General features: G+C 36.7%; 1 pseudogene; it reads right to left on the reverse strand.

The window, feature by feature from the left end:
* Positions 1 to 18,352, reverse strand: part of LOC105826152 — a 44,706-nt pseudogene extending 26,354 nt beyond the window's left edge.
* Between the last annotated feature and the right edge of the window lie 8,954 nt (positions 18,353 to 27,306).

The following is a 27,306-nucleotide window of genomic DNA, read 5'->3' on the forward strand; positions in this document are numbered from 1 at the left end:
TCAAAACCACTGACAGCCTCTCCTTACATTTATATTAATAACAACATCCGTGTTCCATACTATGGAGTTAAAAAGAATTTGCAGGTACTATTTGTAGTACTCCTGTAAATGTTCTTTAAGGAGAGGTCCCAAAGACTGGAGTCAGATTCCAAAAAGTACAGACTAAAAAACTAGGCGCCAATGTTCAGCAACATTTTAGAAATGATTGGTAAGCTGATAGTTTGTGAGCATCTAGAAGAGAAAGTGATTACTAGGAGTTGGCCTATCAAAAGAAACTGGTTTCTTCCCCTAATGTGTTTGCTAGACATATAGACAAAGAGAATGCATTAGTCATGGTGTATGTTGATTTAAGTAAATTTTCTCTGTGATATCTTTGTGGACAGCAGGAATATGGGCTGAATGATGAAACAGTGCAAGATTCGTAATTTGAACCCAAACATGCTTTAGGTCAGGTTAAAGAAGATCTCCAGTGTCACATTGAACTGGATCCTTTTCTAGTCAACATTTTTTTTTCTAGTCAACATTTTGATCAATGATATGGATGAAGACATAGACAGTGAGCTGATCAAATTGCAAATGACAGAAAGCTGGGAGAAAGAGCTAATATGTTGGATTGCAGAATCCAGATGTAAAAAATTCTTGGACAGGCTAGAATAACAAGTCAAAACAAACACAGTGACATTAAATAGCAACAGAATAAGTTCTGCTTTGGCAATTAACTGCAAAAGTCTAAGACAGAGAGATCTGACTGGATTGCAATTCTTATGGTTAGACTTCAGAATTGTAGCTGACAACAAACTCAGTAGGAGCCAAAATTATGACATGGTTGCTAAAAAAAAAGCTATCACAATAGTAAGCTACTTTTTTGGTATGCAGATAAAAGGAGGGTTAGCTCCAAGGTACTCTGGACCTTGAGGGACTGCCTACCTATGACTTTCAGAGCATCGTACTCTACTGGTTCTCCTACTGCTCCTATGGCTATTCCTCAGTCTCATTTGAGAACTCTTCTCCTGTCCCTTGAATGTTAGTTCCCCCAGGGTTTCATTTTTGATTCTCTTTTCTTTTCATTCTGTTTTGTCCTAAGGAAAGCTCATCCAATTCTCATAGCTTTGGACATCTCCTATGTGCAAAGGAGTCCCAAATCTGTATGTCTTTTCAACATTTTCATTGTTACTACCCTAGTCCAGGCCTTTGTTATCTCTCACCTAGTCACTGAAGTAGCCTCTTAACTGGTCTTCTTTCTGTGCCAATCTCATTGCCTTTACTCTACCCTCTACACAACCGCTGGAATTGTCTTTTTAAGGCAGAGGCTAGATCCTGTCACTTCTCTCCCTTATAATTCCTAAATAACTAAATCAAAAATCCTTAACCTGGCATTTAAGAGCCCTCGCAATCTGGCCTCTGCCACTTTTTTTGTGATGTCCTTTCTCATTACATTTCTCCAGGAATCCTACATATAGTCACTCAACATCTAGTGAGCACTGGGCACCAAGGCGGTGGTGACTTCTCATTCAGCCACAGCTGATACTTCCCTGACTTCTCTGCCTTCGTGACCTTGCTTATATTCTTCTCTCAGCCTGGATTGATGTCGCTTATCATTTTTATCTGTTGAAATCTAACACATCCTTCAAGCCTTAGCTCCTATGCCACTTCCTCTGTGAAGTTGGCTATGATCTTCCAATGAGATTAATCACTTAGCTCTTGCTTATACTTTATTATGTCATTTAATTCTTCCTGGTTGGTATTAAGGTTTGTTTTGTACATGTCTGTCAATTCTCCTGGACTGTAAACTAAACGTTTAATTGCTATGCTATACTTCTAAGTAAATGACTGTCTGTTAATTAAAGGCAATAGCACTTGTGATGGATTCTGGTAAAGGGGATAGGAGGACAACCTCAGTTAAGGAGTACCCCACCTTACTCTATTTCTGGGACCCAGCATGCTACATAAGAAGTGTGAGTCCTTCCCAGATGCTCTTCTTCTATAACTTATCTGGTTATATCTTTCTTCATAACTTAGCTGGTGGATGAGGGAATGTTCCCGGAGAACGGAATTTGATCAATGCAATACAAGGGCTGCAATAAAGGCAAGCTAATGGGAATTGTCAGCAGTGAGGGGCTGGCTTCCACTCTCTGAGGGATGCCAAAAACCTAATGAGTCTATTTGTAGGGAGGAGAAAAGAAGAAGGACACATTTGTACAGATGAGAGCCTTTCTCCTCCCTAGGATCTTTCTGTCTGCCAAAGGGCCCCTGGAAGGCTAGAGAGTACAGCTCCCCCAGGCTGCTGTGAAGGTGAGACTTTGGGACCAAGATGGGTGAGGAAGTCTGCAATCTCTTTGGCATCAAGGGGAACTTTCCCTTCCCTCAGACTTAGATGCAGTTGCCTCTCCCATCTTCTCCTCAGAAAACTGTGTGGTCATCTCCCCACTTCCAAGCACTCTACTTTACCCTAAGGAATATTTTCCCTTAGCCAACTACCCCATAAAAGGGATCACAAAAAAGTTTATAAAGGGTTATTATTTTTCTTTTTGAGACAGAGTCTCACTGTGTTGCCCGGGTTAGAGTGAGTGCCGTGGCATCAGCCTAGCTCACAGCAACCTCAAACTCCAGGGCTCAAGCGATCCTCCTGCCTCAGCCTCCCGAGTAGCTGGGACTACAGGCATGCGCCACCATGCCCGGCTAATTTTTTCTATATATTTTTAGTTGTCCAGCCAATTCCTTTCTATTTTTAGTAGAGACGGGGCCTCGCTCTTGCTCAGGCTGGTTTTGAACTCCTGAGCTTAAACAATCCGCCCGCCTCGGCCTCCCAGAGAGCTAGGATTACAGGCATGAGCCACCGCGCCCGGCCTATAAAGGGTTATTGATGACTGATGATAACTTATTTGTTCTTCCTGGGACATTTTTCAAGGACAGTGATGGGGAATGAAGAGTGAATGACGGTGACTGGGAATTTCTCCCACAAATGGATATAACTTAGTTGTTTCTTTTGACTCTAAGCTTCAAGAAAGTGAAAATTAACTAAAATCTTACCACTCAGAAAAAAATGACTGTATAGTGGACTTCCCAGGTGTTCTTCTTCTCTAACTTAGCTGGTTATAGAAGTTATCTTTCTCTTTACACAAATGTAAGCACACATATACATAACATATACAATTTTATATAAATGAGATTATAGTTTATATGCTATTAGAATTAATTTCCATAAGAGCAGGGTCATGTTCTTGTTTTTCATTCTCTTCCCAGTGTCTAGAACAGTGTCTGGTACATAGTAGATGCTGAATAAACATATGCCTAATAAATGTATATTCCATTTTGAAATGTTCCTAAAAAAACCTGACCATGTGTCTTTCCATGCTAATATATATTAAGCTCTTAAAAAAATGATCTACATTCAATTTAATAGAATGTAGAATATTTTATTTAACCAGTTCCCTATTGATGGCATTAAAGTTATTTCTAAATTTTCACCTTTACAAGCAATGCTGATGCACAGTTTTATACCTGCAACTTTTCATGGTTCTCTAATTATCTTTTCCTTAGGTTACATTCTTTCAATGGGAATTACTGGGCCAAAGGGTAAGTGTATTTCAACTTTTAATACACTGGTAAACTTCGCTGCAGAAACGATGTGAAGATTTTTTGATTGACAAGGTCTTATATCACACAACTATCTACTTGTAAGGCTAGACCCAGAACCTTAGGGCTCATGTATATAAAGCAACATGCATGGATATGTGTGAATAAGGGCAAAGTTAGGACAAGAAAAAGAAAGTGCATCACTAGAAAAGAAGTCGCAAGGAACTGCTAAAATGATCAGATCATTGGAATTTCTCCTCTAAGTAAATTTAGTCCCACACTCAAAAGTAATTAAGCAAAAATAATAAATAAAAGAATACCACTGCTGGCTCATAAAATTGGAGTAGATAATAGTACTCAGTATTAGTGAGGGTGTAGAAAATACACTATCATACACTGCTTGTGGGAATGAAAATTGGTACAACACTTTTGGAGGGCAATTTGACAATTTTCAAAGCTTTAAAGTTGTTTTTGCCCTTTAACCCAGTAGTCCCACTTATAAGATTTTATCCTAAGGTAACTATCAATGATGTCAACAAAGGTCTCTATATGTGGATTATTTAATAAATGATATTGGGACAGTTATCTATCAATTTGTAAGAAATACATTTAGATCCTCACCTTGTACCATATAAGATGCATAGAATTCAGTATATAAGTGTAAAAGAGTAAATTGTAGATATTATAAGAAAATAGAGGATATGTTCATAACTTCTCTTTAGTTTTCTAAATGTTTATTTTTTATAGCATCCTGTTTTTATTTCATGGTTATAATATCTTAGATCTCTGAGGATAATTAAATATAATTTCTCTTGCTCTGTTTCACTGTTTCATCTGATTTGTTTTGTTTTTTACCATTCATATGGGAGGCTTTCCTATGGGGCAGGGCTTATCAACTGAGGAGCTTCACTGTAAGATGACGAGCGAGAGAGAACCCAACTAGTTTACTGAGGACCCCATAATGACAGTATCCGTAGGTATTTTCTCTGAGAGCAGTTTAATTTCTTCAGAGATGAATCCTTCAATTTACTGCCTGGAAATACATACCTGGCTGCCAGTGTTCTTGGAATCAAGCTATATGGGGTGGGTAGGGATAGGGATGTTATTGTAGATTTTCATTTAATGTCCCTATTTTCAATATGACACCCTTTTGTTACCTTTCACTCTACCTGGGGTATCTGGGTCTGGGACTTTTGTAGATCAATTTTCTTTGAATAAACTTCCAGTCTCCTGCCAGAGTACAGAAAGGGTATTTTCCTGGCTGAGCAGGATGAAGTAAGGGACCTCAGAGTGATCTAACTGCACAACACACACACATGCAGCCAAATCCTCTGTTTTCAGCTTCCTGCCACATCCTTGCCTTCTTTCAGACAGTAGTCATTAGTGATTAGTGATAGACTAGTGATAGTATCTCTAATTCCTGAGCTTTCCAGGCATTCTGCAGCATGAATTGTCTTCCTTCTCATTTCTCATTCCCCTCTGCAGGCACTTGCTCTTCAGCTCTTTCAGCTCTTTCAGCAGACCTCCATCTGCTTCTCATCTTCCAAAAATGTGTTGGCATATTTTGTCTGTTGCTGCCTTCATTCTTATTCTCTTTGTCTTTTGGGTTTCTACTCCTTAAAAATTCATTTCTTCTCATTTTACAGCAGTTCTAGAAGAGATTATGAATAAATATGTATATAATCTACCATATTTAATAGGAAGTACTCCAATTATATTTATTAAAACAAAAAATTTATATACCCCTTGACCTGGAAATCTCACTTATGGGAATATGAGTATTAGAAATAAAAGTACTAGTATGTATAGGTACGTGTATAAGGGTGTTTACTGCAATATTGTTCGTAATAGCAATAACCTGAATGTCCACTCATTGGGAAATAGTTATAAAAATTATGGCATATCTACTACTATGCAGTCATTAAAAGGAATAAGGTATATTGACTTGGAAGGCTATCCATGTTATATTGCTAAGTGAAAGAGAAGGCTATAGTGACCCCATTTTTGTGAAAGAAAATAAACTCATACTATGTTTATATGTTTGTATGTGTGAAGGAGAAAGTGTGGAAAGATTCACTCTAAATTTTTAACAGTGGTCATATTACGGGGGTAGCTTTGGGGGGGAGCGAAAGAATGTATTAATTTTATTTCAGAAACTTTTGTATTATTCAAATTATTTCAATTAACCTGTGTTGCTTTTGTCATTCAAACAACAAAAATAAACATACTTTAAAAAGGTGTAGATCAACACTCATGTGCACATACAGTAGTAACATTCATCAGGTGTCAGGCAGGTGGTGGGGAGGAAGGGATGGGTATATACACACCTAAGGGGTGTGGTGCGCACCGTCTGGGGGATGGACACGCTTAAAACTCTGACTTTGGTGAAGCAAAGGCAATATATGTAACCTAAACATTTGTACCCCTGTAATATGCTGAAATAAAAAAAATAAAAATAAGAAAGGTATAGATACAACAATGTTCACTGCAGAATTATTTATGATAATGAAAAATTGGAAAACAATATAAATGTCTAACAACAAAGACTGGTTAACTACGTTATGAAGTATCCATATGGTGAAATATCATGTGCCGATTATAATGGCATTTTATAACAAATTCTAATGATATGAAAATGACCATGAATAATGCAAAGTAAAAAAAGGAGGATACAAAATAGTATATACATTATGATTCAAATATTGTGATTAAAATATATATGCATACAAAAGACTGGAAGGAAATACTCTATATTGGTTATTTAGCACTGCATTAATAAACTACCACTAAACTTCGTAATGTAAAATAACGACAATCATTTCTTATTCTCTCTCAAGACTCTAGGGGTTGACTGGGTCAGATACATGGTTCTTGCTCAGAGTCTCTCATACAGTTGCAGTCAGACAATGACTGAGGCTGGAGAAATTTTGAAGCCTTCCTCATTCACATATGTCTGGCAGTTGATACTGGCTGCTGGCTAGGAACTCAGCTAGGGCTTTCAGCTGGAACACTTTCATGTGGCCTCTCCATGTGGCCTGGGTTTCCTCATAGCATGACAGCCGGATTCCAAGAACAAGTGTCCCAAGAGCCAGGTGGAAGCAGTATTGGTTTTATGACCTAGCATCAGGAGTTGTGCAGCATCATTTCAACTGCATTCTATCTGTTAGAAGCAAATCACTAAAGCCAGCCCATATTCTAGGGGAGGGGAATTATATTCCACCTCTTTTTTTTTTTATTTCAGGGTATTAAGAGGGTACAAACATTATGGTTACACTTTATGTCTTTGCGTCACTCAAGCGAGGGTTAGAGGCATGCCCTTCCCCCCTACAATGCTCATCGTGTCCTTTAGTTGCGGGTTTACCCCCGCCCCATCCCACTTCTTGATGGAACAAACGTCAAAGAATTTGTGAACTTGTATTAAAACCACCACATATGCCAAAATGTGTACAGTTAGTGGTTAGATTATAAAGATTTAAATTTTATTTTTGGAGGTTTCCCAAATTATCTATAGAAAACATATATGACTTTTAAAATAAGAGAAGAAAAGACAACCAAGTGCCATAGAGTAAATAAGAGCATAGGACAGAGTTAAAAGACCTGAATTTTAGTCCCAGCTCTGTTGCTAACTCACTATGAACCTTGGCAAGTCTCTTCCCCTCTCTGGGCCTCACTTTCCTCATCTGCCACGATTACAGATTTGCATTACATGATCTCAGACGGGTCTCAAAACGCTGGAGTTTTCAGGACTGTTTCCTTTTGTGACACCACTGGCTTTTGGCTCCTCCTTCTCATTTACCTTTGCATTCTCCTCTTCTTCTGTTCACCCTTTATGTTTTTGTGCTTCCCCAGGGCTCCATCTTGAGCCTGGGAACCTTATTTCAATCATTCTCACCATGCTCCCTATTCCTTTTGCCACATCTGCCCTGTAGAGCTACAACCCAGGACAAGTCCAAGTTCCCACCACTTCTCTGCTCAACACTCAGGCTGTTGGAAAGAAAAAAAAATCACGCAACTACATGGTTTGGAACCAATACAAATTTATGTTTCCCATTTTCAGCTAGGCCTTCAACTAAGCTGCACAGCAGCCCTTCTGTATGTCCCTAGGCAGCTAATTCTTGAATTTCTAAGTGGCTATTCCATATTTCACTTTCCTCCTCCTCCTCCTCCTTCTCCTCCTCCTCCTCCTTTCTTTCTTTTCTTTTTTTTTTTTTTAGAGATGAGGTCTCACTGTGCTGCCCAGGTGGGAGTGAAGTGGCTATTCACTGGCGTGATCATATTGCACCGTAGCCTTGAATTCTTGGGTTCAAGCAAACCTCTCGCCATAGCCTCCTAAGTAGCTAAGACAGCTAGGACTATAGGTGCATGTATTGACCCAGCCCCACTTTTCTTCTTAATCCCTTTACTCTCTCTCTTTTCATTCTTGGAAATTCACTTTGTCTCCTATTTGACTGAGAACATGAAGATGTAGGACCTTCCTCGACTTCCTTTTCTACCACCTGTAAACTCAATTTTTATCTGGGCTCATTGTCTCCTCTTTTCCTTCTGTCTCAGTAGAGAAGGTGTAGCCTCTCATGTTCAGCGAGTATCCCTCTACCCAAGCTTTGGATCCCATTCTATCCTGTCTCCTCAGACATTTATGTCATTAACAATCACCACTCCTTCCCCAAACACACATACTTCTGTACAATCTTTTCCTTCCTACTAGCTCTTTTTCCTTCAATTGTTGGATGAAGTATTCTATAGATGTCAATTATACCCAGTTGATTGAGTGCTGTTGAGTTCAACTATGTCCTTAAGTATTTTCCGTGTGCTGGATCTGTCCATTTCTGAAAGAGGGGTATTGAAGTCTCCAACTGTAATAATGTATTCATCTATTTCTTCAGGCAATTCTGTCAGTTTTTGTTTTATGTATGCTGACACTCTGCTGTTAGGTGCATACACATTAAGGATTAAGTCTTCTTGGACAAATGACCTCTTTATAATTCTGTAATGCCCCTCTTTATCCCTGATGATTTTCCTTGCTCTGAAGTCTCTTCTGTCTGAAATTAATATAGTTACTCCAGATTTTTTTTGATTAGTATTACCATGGTATATCTTGCTCTATCCCTTTATTTAATTTTTAAAATGGATACATAATAATTCTACATATTTATGGGGTACATGTGATATTTTGATACATGCATGCAATGTGTAATGATCAAATCAGGATAGTCAGGGTATCTATCACTCCAAAAATTTGTTATTTCTTTGTGCTGGGAATATTTCAAATCTTCTCTTCTAGCTATTTTGAAAAATATGATAAATTATTATTAACTATAGTTACCCTACTGTGCTATTGAACACTACAACTTATTCCTTTTATCTAAGTGTATGTTTGTACCTATTAAACAACCTCTCTTCATCCCCCCCACCCTTCCCAGCCTCTGGTCGCCATCATTGTATTCCCTACCTCCATGAGATCAACTTTTTTAGTTGCCACAAATGAATGAGAACATGTGATATTTGTCTTTCTGTGCCTGGCTTATTTCACTTAACATAATGATCTTCAGTTCCATCCATGTTGCTGCAAATGACATGAATTTATTCTTTTTTGTGGCCAAATAGTATTCCACTGTGTATATGTATCACGTTTTCTTTATTTATTCATTCATTGATGGACAATTAAGTTGATTTCATATCTTGGCTATTGTGAACAGTGCTGCAACAAACATGGGGGTGCAGGTATCCCTTTGATATACTGATTTCCTTTCCTTTGGATAAATATCCAGTAGTGATATTGCTGGATTGTATGGCAGTTTGTTTTTTAATTTTCTGAGAAATCTCCATACTGTTTTCCTTAATAATGGCTGTACTGATTTACATTTCCACCAACAATGTATGAGTTCCCTTTTCTACGAATTCTTACCAGCATTTGTTATTTTTGTCTTTTTGATAATAGCCATTCTAACTATAATATGTAATCCATTGATATCTCATTTTGACTTTGACTTGCATTTCCATGATGATTAGTGATGTTGACCATTTTTCATATATTTCTTAGCCATTTTATGTCTTCTTTTGAGAAATGTCTATTCAGATCCTTTGCCCACTTTTTAATGGGATTAATTGTTGTTGTTTTTTTTTTTTGCTGTTGAGATATTTCAGTTCCTGTATATTCTGGATATTAGTCCCTTGATGGACGAATAGTTTGCAAATATTTTCTTCCATTGAGGAGGTTGTCTCTTCACTTGTTGATTGTTTCCTTGGCAATCAGAAGCTTTATAATTTAATATAATCTCATTTGTCTATTTTTGTTTTTGTAGTCTGTGCTTTGGGAGTCTTAGCCATAAAATTTTTGCCTAGATCAATGTCCTGAAGAATTTTCCCTATGTTTTCTTCTAGTAGTTTTATAGTTTTAGGTCTTATGTTTAAGTCTCTAATCCATTTTGAATTGATTTTTGTCTATGGTGACAGATAGGGGTCTAGTTTAATTTTTCTACATATGGATATCCAGTTTTCCCAGAACCATTTATTGAAGAGGGTATCCTTTCCCCGATGTATGTTCTTTGTACCTTTGTTGAAAATCAGTTGGCTGTAAATATGTGAATTTGTTTCTGGGTTCTCTATGCTGTCTTATTGGTCTATGTGTCTGTTTTTATACCAATACCATGCTATTTTAATTAATATAGCTTTGCAATATATTTTGAAGTCAGGTAATATGATGCTTCCAGCTTTGTTCTTTTTGCTCAGTATTGCTTTGGCTATTCAGGGTCTTTCATGGTTCCATGTGAATTTTAGGATTGTTTATTCTGTTTCCATGAAGAATGTCATTGGTATGTTGATAGGATTGCATTGACTCTGTAGATTGCTTTGGATAGTATGGACATTTTAACAATATTAATTCTTATCCATGAGCATGGGATGTCTTTCTATTTGTTTGTGTCCTCTTCAATTTTTTCATTGGTGTTTTGTAGTTTTCTTTGTAGAGGTCTTTCACCTCTTTGGTTAAATTTATTCTTAGGTATTTTATTTCATTTTTTGTAGCTATTGGGATTACTTTTTATTTCTTTTTCAGCTAGTTCATTATTGGTATATAGAAATGCTACTGATTTTTGTATATTGATTTTGTATCTTGTAACTTTACTGAATTTGTTTATCAGTTCTAATTGGTTTTTTTTGGTGGAGTCTTTAGGTTTTCCTATGTGTAAGATTTATATCATCTGACCTTTCAACTGGTAATGATTATTGTGTTAGTCAGTTCAGGCTTCTATAACAAAGTACCATTGGGGGTTTTGAGTAGAGGAATATGTGATCTGACTTCTATTTTTAAAAACATGACTCTGAGATTCAATGCTGTGTAATATCTCATTGTGTGAAGAAAACAATTTATTTATCCACTCTCTTGTCAGTGAGCTCTCAGGCTGTCCCAGCTCTTTGCAAAAATAAACCACACTGTTAAGAATGCTATCATACATGTCTCCTGGTGCCTACATGCAAGCATTTCTGTTGGGTGGATAGGAGAGGAGAGGAATTGCTGGGTTGTACAACATCATCTTGTTATCATCATAAAGAAATGCCAAGTTGTTTTCCGTAATGGTTGCACCTATTTACACTTCTACTAGCCACATACAAGAGAGCCTATTGGTGTATCTAAATAAAGCCTCTTCCAACAACAACAACAACAGATTATGTCATCTGCAAAGAGGGATGATTTGACTTCCTCTTTTCCAATTTGGATGCCTTTTATTTGTTTCTCTTGCCCGTCTCTTGCTCTGTCTAGGACTTCTAGTACTCTGTTGAATAAAAGTGGTGAGAGTGGGCATCCTTGTCATGTTCCAGTTCTTAGAGGAAAGGCTTTCAGCTTTTCCTCATTCATTATGATGTTAGCTGTCGGTTTGTCATATATAGCCTTTATTATGTTGAGGTATATTCCTTCCGTTCCCAGTTTGTTGAGAATGATTATCATGAAAGGATGTTGAATTTTATCAAATGCTTTTTCTGCAATTATTGAGATGATCATATGGTTCTCGTTTTTCATTCTGTTGATATGATATATTACATTTATTGATTTGCATATGTTGAAGCATCCTTGCATCCCTGGGATAAATCCCAGTTTATCATTGTGTATTGTTTTTTGATCTGCTGTTGGATTTGGTTTGCTAGCATTTTGTTGAGGATTTTTACATCTATGCTAATCAGGGACATTGGCCTGTAGTATTCTTTTTTTTTGTTATGTCCTTGTCTAGTTTTGGTATCAGAGTAATGCTGACCTTGTAGAGTGAGTTAGAAAAAATTTCTTTCTCTTCAATTTTTTGGAATAGGTAGAGAAGAATTGATGTTAGTTCTTTATAAGTTTGGTGCAATGCAGCAGTAAAGCCATCCAGTCCTCAGCTTTTGTTTTTTGGGACTCTTTTTATTAATATTACTGATTCAATCTTATTACTTACTATTGGTCTGTTCAGGTTTTCTGTTTCTTCCTGGTTTGATCTTGGTTGGTTCTATGTATCCAGAAATTTATCCATTCATCTAGGTTTTCCAATTTGTTAGCATATAGCTGTTCATAATAGTCTCTAGTGATTATTTTTATTTCTGTGGTATTGGTTGTATGTCTCCTTTTTTCATTTCTGATTTTATTTATTTGGCTCTTCTCTCTTTTCTTCTTGGTTAATCTATTTGGTAGTTTGTCAATTTTGTTCATCTTTTCAAAAAAGCAACTTTTTGTTTCATTGATCCTTTGTAATTTTTTTAGCCTGAATTTCATTTAGTTATGCTGTGATCTTTATTCTTTCTTTCTTTCTACTAATTTTGTTCTTGCTTTTCTAGTTCCTTGAGGTGCATCTTTATGTTGTTTACTGAAATCTTTCTACTATTTTGATGTAGAGATTTATTGCTTATAAACTACCCTCTTAGCACTGCTTTTGCTGTATTCCACAGGTTTTGGCATGATATGTTTCCATTTTCCTTTGTTTCAAAAATTTTTTTGATTTCCTTCTTAATTTCTTCGTTGAGCCAATGGTTGTTCAAGAACCATGTTGTTTAATTTCCATGTGTTTGTACAGTTTCAAAAAGTCCTCTTTCAGTTGATTTCCAGTTTTAGTCCATTGTGGTCTGAGAAGACACTTGATATGATTTCAGTTTTTAAAAATTTGTGGAGATTTGTTTTGTGTCCTAACATATGGTCTATCCTGGTTCTATATATGGTTCCATGTGTTGATGAGAAGAATGTGTATTTTGTAGCTGTATAATGAAATGTTCTGTAGATATCCATTAGGTCCATTTAGTCTATAGTGCAGATTAGGTCCAGTGTTTCTTTGTTGAGTTTCTGTCTACATAATGTGTCCAGTGCTCAAAGTGGGGTGTTGACGTCCCCTACTATTATTTTATTGGGGTCTATTTCTCTCTTTAGCTCTAATAATATTTGCTTTATATATCTGAGTGCTCTGGTGTTGGGTGTATATATATATTTACAACTTTTGTTTCTTCTGCTAAATTGATCCCTTTATCATTATGTAATAACCTTTTTTTTCTCCTTTTGTTCATTGACTTAAAGTCTATTTTGTCTGATATAAGTATAGCTAATCCTGCATGCTTTTGGTTTCTGTTTGCATGGAATATTTTTTTCCATGCCTTAACTTTCAGTCTATGGGTATCTGTCTTTATAGGTGAATTGAGTTTCTCATAGACAGCATGCAACTGAGCCTTATTTTTTTTAATCCAGTCAGCCAGTCTATATCATTTAAAGTTCCAAGAGCTAACAAGGTCAAGCACGCTCAGAGTAGCATGGGCGTACAAGTTTATATCATTTAATTGGGGAATGTAAACCATTTACACTCAAGATTGTTATTGATAGGTGAGGTCTTACTCCTGTCATTTAGTTAATTGTTTTCTGATTTTTAAATTTCTTCCTTTGTTCCTTCTTATCATTTATCTTTATGACTTGGTGGTTCTTTTTGTGATAAAATTTGACTTGTATTTCTTATTTGTGTATCTGATCTACCAGTGAGTTTTATACTTTTACATGTTTTTATTATGGTAGATATCATCCTTTCACTTCCATGTGTAGGACTTCCTTAAGCATTTCTTGTAGGGCTGGTCTAGTGGTAATGAATTCCCTCAGTTTTTCGCTTATCTGGGAAAGACTTTATTTTTCCTTCATTTTTGAAGGGTAGATTTACTGAGTATAGTATTCTTGGCTGGCAGTTTTTTTTTTCTTTCAGCACATTAAATATATCATACCATTATCTTCTGGCCCATAAGATTTCTGCTGAGAAATCCACTGTTAGTCTGATGGTGCATCCCCCATGTATGACATGATACTTTTCTTTTGCTCTTTTTAGAAATCTCTGAGTATCGCCTCCTTCTGTAGGAAGAAACTCTTCCTTGACCTCCTAATTTGACTTTTTTCTCTTCTTTTTGAATTTTTTATTGTGGTAGAATATACATAACATAAAATTTGCTATTTAAACATATTTAAGTGTACAATTCAGTGGCATTAATTACATTCACAAAATTGTACAACCATCACCACTCTCCATTTCCAAAACTTTTTTCATTACCCCCAAAAGAAACTCTGTAATTATTAAATAACAATTCCCCATTCTCCCCTCACCTCAGATTGGTAACCTCTGATTTATTTTCTGACTCTATGAATTTGCCTACTCTAGATATTTCATATAAGTGTAATCATACAATATTTGTCCTTTTCTGTCTGGATTTTTTTCACTTAGCATAATGTTTTCAAGATTCATCCATGTTATAGCATGTTATCAGAACTCCATTCCTTTTTATGGCCGAATAATATTCCATTGTTATATACCGCATTTTGTTTATCCATTCATCTGTTGATGGACACTTGGGTTGTTTCTACCTTTTGCCTGTAGTGAATAATGCAGCAATGAGCATTGGTGTACAAGTATCTGTTTGAGTCCTGGGTTTCTAATTCTTTTGAGTATATACTTAGAAGTGGCATTAAGTGGTCATGTGGTAATTCTATATTTAACTTTTTGAGGAATATCCAAATTTTTTTCCACGGCAGCTGTACCATTTTACTTTCCCACCACCAATGCATGAGAGCTCCAATTTCTCCACTTCCTCACCAATACTTGTTATTTTCTTATTTATTTATTTATTTATATTATAGCCATCTTAGTAGGTGTGAAATGATATTTCATTTTTGTTTTGATTTACATTTCTTTAATGACTAATGATGTTGAGGATCTTTTCATGTGCTCATTGGTCATTTGTATATCTGCTTTGGAGAATGTGTATTCAAGTACTTTGCCCATTTTAAAATTGGGTTGTCTTTTAGTTGTAGAGTTGTAGAAGTTCTTTTAAAATTCTGTATACTAAGCACTTATCAGGTAAATGATTTGCAGCTATTTTCTCCAATTCTGTAAGTTGTCTTTTCACTTTCTTGATAATGCCCTTTGATGCACAAAGGTTTTAATCTTTTGAAAAACAGTTTTTAATTTTGAAGAAGTCCAATTTATTTATTGTTTATTTTGTTGCTTGTGCTTTTGGTGTTATATCTAAGAATTTATTGCCAATTCCAAGGTCATGATGATTTACCCCCACAATTTCTTCTAAGCATTTTTAAAATGATTTTATCTTATATATTTGGTTTGTTGATTCATTTTGAGTTGATTTTTATATCTGGTGTGAGGTGGAGGTCCAACTTCATTCTTTGTATGTGGAAATCCAGTTTTGCCAGCACCATTTTCTTTCCCTATTGGATGGACTAGGCACCATTGTTGATAATTGGCCATACATGTATGGATCTATTTCTGGACTCTTGATTTTATTGCATTGTTCTATATATCTTTCTTTATGTCATTACCATACCATTTTGATTACTATAATTTGCAGTAAGTTTTGAAATTGGGAAGTGTGAATACTCCTACTTTGTTATTCTTTTTTTTTTTATTTCAGCATATTATGGGGTACAGATGTTTAGGTTACGTGTGTTGCCCTTGGTTATTCTTTTTTAAGAGTATTTTGGTTACTTGGGGGCCCCTTGCACTTCCATATAAATTTGAGGATTGGCCTTTCCATTTGTGTAAAAAAGGCAGTTGGAATGTTTATTGGCTTGTATACAATCTGTAGATGAATTTGGGTAGTATTGACATCTTAACAATATTAAGTCTAATGACCCATAGACACGGAATGTGTTTCTATTTAGTTGGTCTTCTTTACGTTTAGCAATATTTTACAATTTTCAGTGTACAAGTCATTCATCTTCTTCCTTAAATTTATTCCTAGGTATTTTATTCTTTTTGATTCTCTTGTAAATGGAATTGCTTTCTTAAGTTCTTTTCAGATTGTGCATAACAGGTGTTTAGAAACACAACTGATTTTTGTGTCTTGCTCTTGTACCTTGCAATTTGCTGAATTTATTTATTAATTTTAGTAGATTTCTCATAAATTCTTTGGAATTTTCTATATATAGGGTCATATCATCTGTAAATAAAGATAGTTTTACTTCTTCCTTCCCAATTTGGATGCTTTTATTTCTTTTTCTTGTCTAATTACTCTGACTAGAACTTCCAGTACAATGTTTAATAGCAGAGGTAGGCATTCTTGTCTTTTTTCCTTATCTTAGGAGGAAAGACTTCAGGTTTTTTTCCCACTGAGTATGTTAGCTGTTGAGGAAGTTTCCTTCTATTCCTAGTTTATTGAGTGTTTTTATCAGGAAAATATCAATTGAGATAATCATGTGGTTTTTTTTCTTCTTTATTATATTAATTCGGTAAATTACATTGGTTGATTTTCTTATGTTGCAAGTTCACACTTGCACTCTGGCTTCATGTTCCTGGCCCCAGAATGAATAAAACTCATCTCAAAAACTAGCCCCTATTTCCTCAGTCTCCCTGTACCTATGAGATAGGGAGGTAAAAGCTACCAGGCATGGAAGCAGAGAGGAGAGAGAAATAGAACTTGTGTACCTTTTGTCTTGTCTCAGCAATGTCCTTTCTGCTGGCAACTGCTACCCACTAATGCTTTGGGATACCTAGATAATAGAACTGGAGAGCTATAGACCCAATGGCCATGGTGGCTGTGGCAAGTGCCAACAGGCCTGGAGGAAGGCAAGGCCATCCTGACTCAAGAATTTGGAGAGTTCAGGGAAGGGGAGAATCACAGGGAAGCTCTTTGAGAACATGAACAAGACTTTGGCATCTTCCATGCTATCAGTTCTCTACTTTTACCTCCCAGAGGCCTCTAGAGCCAGTACCCTTCTTTTCCCTCATTCCTTTAATCTCTTTGCTTCTTTCTTTCGTACTTTGATTATCTTTCTTATGATCTGCCAGTGCCTCTCCCACTGTTGTCCTCTCTATTCCTTCCCTTTGGTAGAACCAGAAAATCTCAGGACAAGAATGTCATAAAGTACTTTGGTCCACCATCTCCATTTGATGCCATAATCTCCTCTGGAAACCATGCCTGTCAAAGAATCATCTAGAAGGTGCTTGAAGACCTCCTATGATGGTGAACTCAGTGCAATTCCTTCCGATCTTAACTGGAGCTGTAATCCATCCTCTGTAACTTCTATGCTTTAGTTCTACTACTTGGGGCTGCACAGCATAATTTTTTGTTTGTAGAAATTTATTTTTCTTTTGATTATATTTTGTTTCTTAGATATGGCTACCCTGTATAGCCTGTTAAGATCTTTTTGAATCCTGATTCTACTTCTTTCATCTTTCTTCCTCCCCTTTCTCTTTCTTTTCCTCCTTTCCCTTTCTTTTCTTTAGACCAGGCAATCTCAGTTAGAAAGACACCTAAGAGCTGTATCAGCTTATGGGGAGGATTCAATGGGATTATTAGGGAAACTTTCTGGGAGAAGGAGAGACTTGAGCTACCCCATGCAGAAACATTTATTAGAAAAAGGGAAGCTATTCCAGGCAAGGGGAACAACTTGAGTATCCACTGATATGGCAATGAAGAGGTCATGGGTGATCTAAGGGAGAAAAATTCTACTTGAGTATCTGAAGCAGAAGCCATTTTCAAACAAACAAACAAACAAACAAACAACTAAACATTTAATATAATTCTTGCTTGTTTTATTCCCAGGCTCTGTGCTAGGTGTCGGGGATTCAGAAGATGAATGAGACAGCCTAAGCCCTTAAAGAGTCTAGTTCATAGAGACAAAGAAGCAAACAAATAGTTAGAAGTCAGGGTTATTGTAGAGCTCTAAACAAAGTGCTACGGATTTGTAGAGGACAAAATGATTAAATTCTACCTTGGGGGGGAGGGAGATTCTGATTTTATGGAGGGCCCATGTGTCAGGGACCATGCCAACCACTTCAAGTGTATTATCTTACTTCTCATAACAAATTTGTGAAGTAGATATTATATCCCCATTTTTTTGTTGTCCCAGGTTTATTAAAATATTACACCACAGCAGAAAGATTCAAATGGCTCCGTGTGGTGTTTTGAAATTCATCCCAACTGATGACCTGCAGGTTGGACAGACTGCCAAAGTCCAAAAGTTTCAGTATTTCCTTAGTGTCAGGATCTACTTCAATGATCTCCTGATCCAGGGTTGAGATCTCTGGGACACAGTTGTCTCTCCTTTCTCTTCCTCCTGCAGCTTGATGGAGATACCTCTCACTGGGCCTCTCTGAATCCACTTCATCAGATGTGTGTCATAGCCTGCTATTTTGTTGCAGAGCTTTTTGCTGGGAATAATGGCGATCTTTTTGCACATATGCTTGTTCCTGTGGAAATCATTGCCCAGATGCATATAGTTCTTCTTGATGATGACCCGGGCTGCCTTCTTAATGGTTTTGGTGTGAATGCAGCCCATGTTGGAGGATCCTTGGTAAAAGAGCCATTATCCCCATTTTAAAGATGAGAAAACTGAGGTTCATGGTAGTTAATAACTTACTCAAGGTCACATAGGTAGGAAGTGGTGTAAGGATCTGTATCCTGATCTGTTGGATGTATAGCCCATGCTTTTTCAATTACACTATGTTCCTCAATTAGAGGTGATAGTTGAGCTCAGTTATGAAGGGTGAGTTTATGAGGAAAAGTGAGCAAAGAGTATTCCAAGAAACTGGAGCAGAATGTGCAAAGAAACAGAGGTGGTGGTGAGAGTGGTTTTGTGTGGTTAGAATGAGGAATGTTTGGAAAGGAGTGGATGAAAATGAGATTGTAGAGGGAAACAAGATCCAGAGCATGCAAGGCCTTGTAACTCTTTAAAAGAGTTTCTATTTTTAGAGAGCTATTAAAAGGTTTTAAGCAGGACTATGGCCTGCCTGACCTATATTGAAAAAAATCTTTCTGGTTGATTTGTGGAGGATGGTTTGAAGGCAGGCAAGAGCAGAGACAGGGAGATCAGTTAGGAGGCTGTGGCAGAGATTCAGTGGAGGGTGATGGTGGTTTGAATGAGATTGTAACAGTGGAGGTGGTGAGAATTTGTTGGATTATGTATACATTTTGAATATTGAATGGACGGGACTAATGACAAGTTGGATGTGAATAATGAGGGAGAGCGATTCCATTTGGTGAGTGAATCCTTGGTGAGGAAATGAAAGTAGTAGGTGCCAATTGCTGACTGATTGGAGAAGTCTGCAAGTGAAAGGAATAAAGAGAGGCCGGGGCATTCGAGTGGAGGTGGAGGATTTTTCAGGATAGGCAAGATTTCAGTGTAGAAGAAGCCAATGGAAGTAGATGTTGGGAGATACAAAAGATGGAATAATTAATGGATCAAGGGCCTAGAGAACATGGGAAGGGATACGATCTAGGACCCAAGTGTAAGGTTCAACTTTTAAGGCAAGCACATCTTCCTCTAACACTGCAGAAAAAGAATGAACATAGGATGAATGTAGAGATAAATAAATAAATAAATATATATAAAATACATAAAACAATGTATGTTATATAATATAAAACTATATATTATATAATATATAGTATATTGAGCATCTACTATATATATTTTTTTATTTTACAAACATTTCAAACTTATAGAAGTGTTACAATAGTATACCTTTCATTTATATCCACTAATTGTTAACATACCATTGTATTAACACTTGCTCTGTTCTTATTACATTATCCTTTTTATTTTGTATTATTGTGGAAACTTTTGAGAGTTAACTGCAGATTGTTTGATGCTTTACTCCTAAATACTTTAGTGTGTATCTCCTAAGGATAAGGGCATTTCCTTATATCACCACAGTACAGTTTTCTTTCCTTTTCAAAAAGTTTTATTGTATATGTTTAAGGTATACCACAAATTTTTGATATACATATACATAGTTAAATGATTTCTACAGTCTAATCAATTGCCATATCTATCATTTCATGATTATCATTTTTTTGTGCTAAGAGCACCTAAAATCTACTCTCCTAGCAAATTTCCAGTATATAATATAATATTATTAACTATAATCTTCATGCTGCACATGAGATCCCTAGATTTATTTATCCTACATAACTGCAACTTTGCATTCTTTGACCAATATCTCCCCATACCCTCTGGTAACTGCTGTTCTATTCTCTGTTTCTATGTATTCAACTTTTTTGTTTGTTTTGGATTCCACATATAAGATAAATCATTCAGTATTTTTCTTTCTGTCACTGGCTTATTTCACTTAGCATAATGTCCTCCAGGTTTATCCATGTTGTGGCAAATGGCAGAATCTTTTTTCTTTTTAAAGGCTGAATAATATTCCGTTGTGCATATATATCACAATTGTTTTATCTACTTATCTGTTGATGGACATAGGCTGTTTCCATATCTTGGCTATTATGAATAATGCTGCAATGAACATAGGAGTGCAGATATCTCTATGAGGTGCTTATTTTATTTCCTTTGGGTATATACCCAGAAGAGAAATTGTCAGGTCATATGGAAGTTCTATTTTTAATTTTTTAAGGAACTTCAATACTGTTTTCTATAATGGATGTACTAATTTACATTTCCACCAACAGCATACAAGGGTTCCCTTTTCTCCATATCTTCACTAACATTTATTATTTCTTGTCTTTTTGATAATAGCCATCCTAGTATGTGTGAGGTGTGGTTTTGATTTGCATTTCTCTGATGATTAGTGATGTTAAACACATTTTCATATACCTGTTGGCAATTTTTATGTCTTCTTTGGATAAATGTCTATTCGAGTCCTTTGATAATTTTTATTTATTTATTTATTTATGGGGGTATAAACATTTTGGTTACAATGTTATGACTTTGCCTCACCCAAGCCAGGATTGGAGGCGTGCCCTTTCCCCCCTACAATGCTCACTGCGTCCATTAGCTGTGAGTTAACCCACCCCCATCCCCTCAATCCCCAATGAATATTACTACTGTGTGAGCACCTTAGTGTTGATCAGTTAGTGCCAATTTGATGGCGAGTACATGTGGTACTTATTCTTCCATTCTTGTGATACCTCACTTCGGAAGATGGGCTCAAGCTCTATCCAGGAAAATATAGGATGTGCTAGATCACCATCGTTTTTTGTAATTGAGTAGTATTCCATTGTATATATATACCATATTTTATTAATCCACTCATGGATTGATGGGCACTTAGGTTGTCACAATTCACTTTGCTCATTTTTAAATTGCGCTATTTATTTATTTGCTATTGAGTTGTGTGGGTTCCTTATATATCTTGGATATTAACCCCTTAACAGGTACATGGTTTGCAAATATTGTTTCCCATTCCACGGGCTATCTTTTCATTTTGTTGATTATTTCATTTGCTGTGTAGAAGATTTTTTACTTTGATATCATCCCACCTGTTTATTTTTGCTTTTGTTGCCTGAGATTTTATTGTGATATCCAAAAATTTACCACCAAGACCAATGTCAAGGCCTTTTCTCCCTGTGTTATCTTCTAGGAGCTTTACAGTTTCAGGTCTTACGTTTAGGTTTTTAACCCATTTTGAGTTGAGTTTTGTGTATGGTGTAATACAAGGGTCCAATTTCATTCTTTGACATGTGGATATCCAGTTTTCTCAGCACCATCTACTGAAGAGATTATCCTTTCCATATTGTATCTTCTTGGTGCCCTCATTAAAAATTAGTGACCATTTGTGCATGAGTTTATTTATGGGCTCTCTATTCTGGTCCATTGGTCTATGTGTCTGTTTTTATGCCAGTACCAAACTATTTTGATTACTATAGCTTTGTAATATAATTTGAAATCAGGAAGTGTGATGCCTCCAACTTTTGTTCTTTCTCAGGATTGCTTGGCTATTCATTGTCTTTTGTAGTTCCATATGAATTTTAAATTTGCTTTTTCCATTTTACCACAGTGTAATTTTCAAATTCAGGTTACTTAGTATTGATAGAATACTTTTATTTAATTTACAGTCCATATCCAAATTTTGCCAATTGTCTCAATAATGTTCTTTGTGGCAATCCCCGTCCCCCAATCCAAAATCCAATCCAGGATCATATATTTCACCTTCAGTCTCCCTCTAGTTTAGAATAGGTCCTTAGCCTTTCTTTGTCTTTCATACATTGCCATTTTTGAAGTGTTCAGGCCAACTGTTTTGTAGAATAGTCCCTCAATTTGAGTTTGTCAGGTATTTTCTGGTATTTGGTATTAGATTGAAGTTTTGCAATTTTGGCAGAAACACCACAGAAGTCATGCTGTATTCTTCTCAGTATATCATATCAGAAGCTTCATGATATTGGCTTTGAGAAGAGTGATAGAGTTGGGAAAAATCACTATTTTTCAACCATCATAGTTGATTTAGGTAAGAATTATCCATAGATGCTAAAAGTAATGGGTAAAGTTTTGTTGGGAAATAGGGTATTTACATATGCTCAAAGAATCTCACCACAGATTACTTATTATTACAAAGGAAAAAATATAAACTTTACAGTGGAAAACCTGGTGCATAGTCCATATAAGCCAAGAGACAGACTTAAATTTTTTTTATTTTTTTGATACATTATATTTATACATACTTATGGGGTACATGTGATATTTAGTTACATGCATAGAATGTGTGATGATCAAATCAGGGTATTTAGGGTATCCTTCACCTGAGTATTTATCATTTCTATGTATTGAGTACATTTCTTTCAAGTCTTTCTTCAAGCTATTTTGAAAACTACATCACATTATTTTTAACTATCGTCAGCCTACTCTGCCATCAAACATTAGAATTCCTTCTATCTAATTATATGTTTGTACCCATTGACCAGCCTCTCTTTATATTCTATCCCCAACATCCCACCCAGCTTCTGGTATCATCATTCTACTTTTTACCTCCATGTGATCAACTTTTTGAGCTCCCACATATGAGTGAGAACATGTGATATTTGTCTTTCTGTGCCTGGCTTATTTCATTTGAGACAGATATTTTTGAGACAGAAACATGGGTATCATAAGGATACCTTCTTTAAATTCCTGATGGTTGGTATCTCTGAATTCTTATGCCAACTTCCATGAATGATTTCATGGGTGGTAGTGGTGGTAGTTTAGGAAAGGGTGGATTGGGAGGAATTCCTTGGTTACAAGTGTGTCTATTCACCTTACCCAGAGGGTAGCAGGTCTGGATCTGGAACCAGAGCCATTTGAAAAGTCCTGGCCCCTTAGGCTCTTTACCCTTAATTGCCATACATTCTCTGGAACTGGAAGGGGAGTCGGTCCCAAATGGTGTGCAGATAGGGAGGAGTGATGGAGCCAGTATAGTTTTCACTTTCTCCAAACTGGCTGCATTTCCTTGCCTTTGAAGCTGGGTGGGAGGAGTTTGGCTGGGGATGGAAGACATGGAGGCTCCTTTTTCTTTGTAGTGGCTCTTTCTGCATGTAGAGGATGACTCAAAAAGATGATGAAAACCTGGAGGTGGGGGTGGGGAAGGCTCCTAAACAAAGCCTGTTTTCCCTGTTATCAGGCATTTTCCCTTGCCACTTTATGGGATTGTGCTGTCTTCCTCTACATTCACTTTCATCTTTTCATCCTCCCTCCCATTTCTTTCTAATCCCTTTTCACACATCAAGCCAGGAGCTGCAGTCTCTAATTAGCCAAGGCAACAGGTAAGAACTTACTGACTTTGTTTGGCTGGTTAACCCTTCCTCTGAGTCTTTCAGCAGTACCAGAGAAACTGAGTTGTATCAGGCGGCCTCTGAGGGAAGTCTCCAAGGCCCTTTCAAATTCTCTTCTGGTCTGTGGAAGTCAGGATGGCAGCTCCAAAGGTGCCTGCAGTACAGTCTGCAACTGCTTCAGTGACCTGTTTCACTGGAGCTGGATAGTGGGGAATCATATTAGCAGCCTGGGAAGATGGGAGCATGTATGTTACTATGGGTGCAGAGTAAAAATGTCTGGAGTTTGAGGTCTTTTATTTGGAAGAGAAGGGGAATTGATGTTTGCATTGGGATACTACTTGAAGGAAAAATCTGAGGTGGTCAGGCAATGAAATGCCTTGAGAAATCATAAGTTTTTTCTTGAGGTCCTGGGGACCTGTCATGATGTTTTGGGTCTCCTCATCTGACCATCAAGTTAGTGCCCAAAGTTAACTTTCACAAATATAATGCTTCTGAGGTTCATTTTTGACTGTAATACCTGGCAAAGTTAAAACTTCCTTTTTGCCTCTCTGGACTTCCTTTCTCAGGGTCTGATCTTGTCAAAGGCCCTGTTTTCCTCAAAAAAGAGAAAGTAGGTGACATAGATAAAAGATGGAGAAAACAATCAACTCTTCTACATAAGAGATAGTGGACAAGGGGTCAAATTGGTAGATATGCTGAGGTCAGACATGCCCCTAAGAACCTATATTTCACATTAAAATCTTAGCTGAATATTTGACTGCATTTTAGACAATTTGCACAACAACAGTGATTGATTGAACTGACAGTGATCTGTAATTGATAGTTGGCTACTAAGCCTAGGAGAGACAATAAGAAGTGACATAACATTTTGGTCTTTGGGGATTTATGACCTAAAGTCTCCAGAAAGGGAGTTGGAATAAAATTCATTGCTGCACAGAGCAGGTTTTGGCTGAATAGGCAAAAGGGTAAGCAAAAGAGGAAGGCTATCAGAGTGAGCTTTTCATTGGTAGCAAACGGGGAAGGGTCCTTCATCATTTACCTCTCTCAAAGGTAAACATCTGACAGTTCAAGAAGAAAATAGAGAATCAGAGTGATAAAATATCTATTAATAAAATCGATTAGTTATCAGAAATTTTTCCACACAAAAAAATTACAGGTCCAGATATCATCTCTGGTGAATTCTTCCACATATTGAGGAAGAATCAATACCAATCATTTAGAAACTCAGACAGTAGAAAAAGAGGGAATATGTTCCAATTCATTCTGTGAGGCTAAGATAGTTTTAATAATTAATCTTAATTATTCACATTTTCTTTATCAAGTCATTCATCAATGGACATCTAAGATTACTCCTCGGCTGTTGTGAATAATGCTGCAATGAACATGGGAGTGCAGATACCTCTTTGAGATACTGATTTTGTTTCCTTTGGATATATACCCAGAAGTGTGATTGCTGGCTCACACAGTAGTTCTATTTTTAATTTTTTGAAAAACCTTCATACTGTTCTCAATAATAGCTGCACCAATTTACATTCTCACCAACAGTGTGCAAGGCTTCCCTTTCCTCCACACCCTTGACAGCACTTGTTAACCCTTGTTTTTGTTTGTTTGTTTGTTTTATGTGACAGGGTTTTACTCTGTTGTCTGGGCTAGAGTGCAGTGGCATCATCATAGCTCATTGCAACCTCAAACTCCTGGGCTCAAGCGATCCTCCTGCCTCAGCCTCCTGAGTAGCTGGGACTACAGGTATGTGCCACTCGCCCACCTACGTCGTTTGTATTTTTTGTAGAGACGGGGTCTCTCTATGTTGCTCAGGCTGGTCTTGAACTCCTGAGCTCAAGGGATCCTCCTGCCTCAGCCTCCCAAAGTGCTAGGACTACAAGTGTGAGCCACTGCATTTGGCCAACCCTTGTCTTTTTGATAATATCTGTCCCAATTGGTGTAAGGCGATATCTCATTGTGGTTTTGATTTGCATTTCTTTGATGGTTAGTGAGCATCTGTTCATGTATCTGTTGACCATTTGTATAGCTTCTTTGGAAAAATGTCTATTCAGGTCCTTTGTCCATTAACAAAATTCAGATTATTATTATTATTTTGTGCTATTGAGTTACACAAATTCCTGATATATTTTGGATATTAACCCCTTAACAGAAATATGGTTCACAAATATTTTCTCCTATTCCGTAGGTTGCCTTTTCATTTTGTTGCTTGTTTCCTTGCTGTGCAGAACCTTTTTAGTTTCATGAAGTTCCACCTGTTTATTTTTGTTTCTATTGCCTATGCTTTTGGTGTCATAGCCAAAAAATCATTGCAAGACCAATGTCAAGGAACTTTCCCTCTATGTTTTCTCCTAGTGGTTTTATGGTTTCTGGTCTTATGTTTATGTCTTTAATCCATTTTGGGTTAATTTTTGTGTATAGTGTAAGATATGGGTCCAATTTCTTTTGCATATAGACATCCAGTTTTCCAACACCGTTTGTTGAAGAGACTATCTTTTCTCTATTGTGTATTCTTGATGCCCTTATCAACAATACTAATTCTTCCAATCCTTGAACACTGATATCTTTCCCTTTACTTATGTCTTTTCTAATTTCTTTCAGTAATGTCTTACAACTTTCACTGTACAGATCTTTATCCTCCTTGGTTAAATTTATTCTTAAGTATTTTATTGCTTTTGATGATATTATAAGCCAGATTGTTTCTTTATTTCTTTTTCAGGAAGTTCATCATTAGTGTGTAGAAATACCACTAATTTTTCATGCAACTATACTGAATTTGTTTATCAATTGTAACAGTTTTTTGGTGGAGTCTTTAGGATTCTCTAATCATGCCATTTGCAAACAGAGATGATTTTACTTCTTCCTTTCCTATTTGGATACCTTTTATTACTTTTTCATACCTACTTATTCTGGATAGGACTTCCAGTACTGTGTTGAATAGAAGTGGTGAGAAATTCCTGATCTTAGAAGAAAAGCTTTCAACTTTGCACCATTGAGTATGATGTTAGCTGTGGGCATGTCATATATGGCCCCTTTATTATGTTGAGGTATATTTCTTTCTGTTATTTTTTTGTTTGTTTGTTTTGTTTTTTGAGACAGAGTCTCACTTTGTTGCCCGGGCTAGAGTGAGTGCCATGGCATCAGCCTAGCTCACAGCAACCTCAAATTCCTGGGCTCAAGTGATCCTCCTGCCTCAGCCTCCCGAGTAGCTGGGACTATAGGCACGAGCCACCACACCTAGGTAATTTCTTTTTGTTTCTATTTTTAGTTGACTGGCTAATTTTTTTTCTATTTTCAGTAGAGATGGGGTCTCATTCTTGCTCAGGCTGGTCTTGAACTCCTGACCTCAAGTGATCCTCCCGCCTTGGCCTCTCAGAGTGCTAGGATTACAGGCATGAGCCACCGTGCCCAGTCCAAGGTACATTTCTTATATACTCAATTTCTTGAGAGTTTTTATCACGAAAGGATATTTGTATTTTGTCAAATACTTTTTCTGTAGCAATTGAGATGATCATATGACTTTTCCTGACATTCTGTTAATGTGGTGGTATATTTATTGATTTACATATGTTGAACCATCCTTGCATCCCTGGGATAAATCCCACCTGATTATGGTGTATGACCATTTTAATGTGCCATTGAATTGGGTTTGCTAGTATTTTGTTGAGGATTATTGCATGTATGTTCATCAGAGATACTGGCCTGTTTTGTTTTCTTGTAGTGTCTTTGTCTGGCTTTGGTATCAGGGTA

Source organism: Propithecus coquereli, unplaced genomic scaffold (assembly GCF_000956105.1).
Source record: "Propithecus coquereli isolate 6110/MARCELLA unplaced genomic scaffold, Pcoq_1.0 Scaffold86, whole genome shotgun sequence".
In the NCBI taxonomy this organism is placed as follows: domain Eukaryota; kingdom Metazoa; phylum Chordata; class Mammalia; order Primates; family Indriidae; genus Propithecus; species Propithecus coquereli.